The following is a 4977-nucleotide window of genomic DNA, read 5'->3' on the forward strand; positions in this document are numbered from 1 at the left end:
ATAATAATAATTCTACTAATAATACTGCTGGGCTGTTCGGCCAATTTCCCTCACACAGAGAGAGCTGCATATATGCTATTATACATGATTAGAACCATTATATCCCCGAAAGGACAGATTTGGTTGGATTTCTTATCCCTTGATAACCAACATAGGGGACTCAGCTTGAAAATGAGTTTTTTGGACATAAACCAAGCAATTATAGGCCAATTGATATAACATTTGGTTCATATTGATCGTCTGGCTACCATTCACAGCCTGATCACAATCAAGAGTACCAGAAAGGGTGCACATATACAGGGTGGGGAAGCAAAATTTACAATGAACATTTAGTTGTTTTTTCTCAGCAGGCACTACGTCAATTGTTTTGAAACCAAACATATATTGATGTCATAATCATACCTAACACTATTATCCATACCTTTTCAGAAACTTTTGCCCATATGAGTAATCAGGAAAGCAAACGTCAAAGAGTGTGTGATTTGCTGAATGCACTCGTCACACCAAAGGAGATTTCAAAAATAGTTGGAGTGTCCATAAAGACTGTTTATAATGTAAAGAAGAGAATGACTATGAGCAAAACTATTACGAGAAAGTCTGGAAGATACTATTAAAGAAGAATGGGAGAAGTTGTCACCCGAATATTTGAGGAACACTTGCAGAAGTTTCAGGAAGCGTGTGAAGGCAGTTATTGAGAAAGAAGGAGGACACATAGAATAAAAACATTTTCTATTATGTCAATTTTCTTGTGGCAAATAAATTCTCATGACTTTCAATAAACTAATTGGTCATACACTGTCTTTCAATCCCTGTCTCAAAATATTGTAAATTTTGCTTCCCCACCCTGTTGTCATATCAGTCCCCGGACTTTCTCTTGTTTTGTCTGTCTTGTGTGTCACTTCCTGTTTTATTTTGTTAAGTTTCCCTCATGTGTCATGTCTGGTGTTTTTACTTCCCTTCCCTGATTGTGTCCACCTGCTCTGATTACCTGACTCCTCCCTGATTGTCTCCACCTGTGTCCAATTGTCTTCCCGCCCTCTTGTGTATTTAAACCCTGTGTTTTCCCCTGTTTGTTGCCAGTTCGTTTTCCTCCTTTTGGTGTGTTAACTTACCAGCGTCTTTTGGATCCTGCTTGTTCGCCTGCCTGTTGTGACCCGTTTTGCCCTTCGACCACCGTCTCTGCCTGTCCCTCGTCTGCCTGCTCGTCTGTCTTCGACCTGGTTCGTCTATCACACCTGAGAATACGCCTCGGTGCCCTATCCTGGTTTCGACCCCTGCCTGGACTATCGGTACGTGAGCCTGCCTATCCCCATGTATGTTTGCCTGTCTGATTGTCCACCCGTGTGTGACCTGGTCTGTCCCCTGACTCTTCTGTGTTTCTTCCTAGTCAGGTTCCCCTCGTGTGCTCCCGACCAGGGCTGTAAAGTGGTTCACTTGGAATCCGAAGCTGAGACGGTTCCCCACCACAGCCACACTGAAGAAAGATCCATTACTTTCCTGTGTGAATTATTTACTCTGACTGTATTCAATAAATCCCCTTTAATTGTATTTCCGTCTGTGGGTCTTGCATCTGGGTCCGGTTCTCGTACCATCAGTCCTAACACCTGTAGATAAAAAATAATAATGCTCTATCAAAAAATCAGACAGGCCATTTTATTTGTCTGATATTTCTCTTTTAAAGTCCAAAATATTTTTGTATTATGGTGTCTACTAAAAATTTCACAGGCTTGTACCTCTGTCAAATCAGAAATTATTGGGTGTACGGACACTCCAGCCTAATAGCCTCCATATTTAATGCCTACAAAGATATACAAATGTTTCAGCACTCAGGATAATCATGCATTGTTTATTGCATAGATGTTGTGTCCAAAGCATGTGTGCTGAAAAATTCCATATATTGACAGAAACAATAAAATTAGACCTACATATTTTTATATGGTATACGGACACTACTTGGTGTACGGACTCTACAAGATTGGAATGGAAATCTGGCTTACCACATGGTCGCATCTGTGTTAGATCTGTAACTAAGTCTTCCTGGTACAGGAGGAAATAAACATTTGTGAACAAGTTATAACAATATATCTATAAGGCATATATGCGATATTATTGATGGAAGTATGTTGGTGTACGGACACTACATGACTTTTGGAGAACAACGCACCATTGAAAACATGCAGTTCGACGTAAACATCCGTTTGCCACATTCTTACCAAATTTTCTGCAGCCAGGGAGCATACCAAAATCTGTTTAGTTGTGCATATTTAGTCATAATAATTCTTAAATAACAGGTTCCCTAAAAGCAAACAACTGGGAAAACAGCAGCAATGGTGGAGAGGATGTGGTCACATGAATGCCAACCACTCACATATCTTTTGTACATGTGTCAAAATGCAAATGTTTTGGAACCATGTTGTTCAGACAATGGAGGACATTTTAACCCTTTCATGCACAGTGGTCACTCCAGTGGACAGTTATTCTCCAGCTGTTCTCTTGTATATTCATGGGTTTTATTGTTTTAGTTCAATATCAACCAAAACAGTGGACACTAATGCACCATCCCATACACTGACATTCCTGTAACTTTCCTGCTCTTTTATCTAAATCAATTACTAACGTTTATTAGACTGTAATTAACAGAGTTTTGTTTTTGTTTTTTTTAAACAAAAAGTTTTTTTGTTTTTTTTTCCATATTATCTCAGTGAGTAATAACTAGTGTTATAGTATGTTAAAATGTGAGAAAACATCAGATTAGCAGCATTAACCTCCTGAGACCCAGGAAAATGAAAATTTTAGCTTTTTTCCATTAAACAGTTGTCTGATTGGAAACTGCATAATGGAACAGGGTTTTTTTTGTTTGTTTGTTTTTCAGATACATTTTTTTAAATTATTATTTTATCTATCTATTTATTTATTTATTTATTTTTTTAATGGAATGTTCTTTGGAATGGACAGCAAGTAAAACTGTCAAACTTTTGTCCCCTACAGAGGACAAAAATGCATTGCTGGGTCTCAGGAGGATAAAAATGCTTTTATTTCATAGTTTTCACACAGTTTGTCAGTAAATGCATGTTTCTGAGCTTCAAAAATTAAAACATATGGTTTCCAGCTGAGTGGACATTTTTGTAACTCCGTGAAAAATAGGTTTATTAAAAAAAAAAAAAAAAAAAAAAAAAAAATTAATCGCATTGTTTTTTTCATGCCAAAACAAGAATAAAAACACTCAGGAAAAAAAATCTTGATTAAGGTTCTCATAATTCATGCATGAAAGGGTTAAATTATAAAATTCCAGTGGACCCCCAGACTATCTACCTTGATCTAATACCTGATGACATAATTAAAAGAGAAGACACTTACTTATTTAAAATTTTAATTCTTGCCTGCAAAAAGGTGGTCACAAGGAACTGGTTAAAAAGTGACCCTCTTCGACCACAACAAGGGCTGGACATTATAGAGGAAATAAATACCATGGAAAAATTCACATTTCAACTGAGGTTTAAGATGGGAACTTTTAAGTGAAGGTGTGAGAAATGGATCATATTCAAGGACACTAATTCTTGATATCAGGTCAAGTACGGAAAAGCAGTCGAATGTATAAGGAACAACATCCCCCTACTTGTATTGTGTGTGTTTCCCTTTCTTTTTTTTTTTTTTTTTTTTCCTTTTTTGTGTTGTTACTGCACTGTAAAAGTGATTTAAAACATGAAAATAAAGAGTAAAAATAAATGAATAAATAAATAAATAAATAAATAACAGGTTCCCATTCTATTATTACAATTAAAGGGCTGTAAAAGAAGGGTTTTCATAACAAAATGGTTGATTGTCTTAATACTGAAAATAATAACTGATAATCAAACAGCTGTTCAACAAAAATGATCAATAAATGAAAAGCAATGTGATGTGTGTATTTTGTAATAAAAAAGACACAGGAGTTGAGTAGTGATTATTTATTGTGTTACAAAACATGATGTACAATAATTTTGCTCTCTTATAACAATCAAATTGTGCACATGTTTTCACGTTCATTGGGTCGCCATTTTATCAGTTTTTATCCGATTTTCTTCAAATTTGGAGGATTGCAAGATCTAGTAAAAAGATGGCCAAAGAAACATTTTGGGAATGGTTTTGGGGGGATCTTTTTGTAATACTGATTAACCACTGATGCAAATATACTTGTACACCTTGATTGTGATCAGGCCGACCAGAGTTCACATGGTGTCGTTTTCATTCACTAGGTGGAGTTTTGTGGGGAAAAATTGGTTCTCTGACCATTATTCTGCCACTATCAGGTCGTTGTAGCTCATATTGATTATCTAACAATTATCGTGGCTAGATTTATATATAGCAAAGGACTGGGGGGAATTCCTTGCTGTCGGTCCATGACAGCATATCTGAAATTTGATGCACCATTGCAGTCATGTGCAAACATTTGTGTGTCTTCATGACACATCTCCCATCAGAATCTGAACCCAAAAAGACCCAGTGCTACTTTTGTGGCATTTCCAAAATCATTTTTTCTCTATATTTAATTTGTAGTGGCAAAATAATGTCACTTATGTAACAGTCAAACCCAGGTCACCTTTGGCAACTCATATCTGACATTTGTGTGATTCCTATCTAAACTAGGCGAACTCCTATCATTCTATAACTTGTGTGCCTCTTACTTCCAACCTCTTCTATTCTCTCTGTGATCACACTGACACATGGCACAGAACATCCTACACTATTCATACCTAATGTCACAGTACGCTCCTGGACCATTGTACAATAGAACATGGAGTGTTTTGTCTTTCGCTCATGCACATGACCAGAGGCCCCCCCCCCCCCCCCCCCATCTTACATCTTGTGGTTCTCCCCCCTTTCTAAGTAGAGGGACCCTGAGTGTCTCCTGTCTATCTCGTGATGGCTCCATGATGGTTTGACCACTCGTCAGCTGACTTCAAGTTTGCTCTCATTTCTGTAAGAATCATGTCTGTC

The sequence above is a fragment of the Sphaeramia orbicularis genome, chromosome 24, assembly GCF_902148855.1.
Source record: "Sphaeramia orbicularis chromosome 24, fSphaOr1.1, whole genome shotgun sequence".
Classification (NCBI taxonomy): domain Eukaryota; kingdom Metazoa; phylum Chordata; class Actinopteri; order Kurtiformes; family Apogonidae; genus Sphaeramia; species Sphaeramia orbicularis.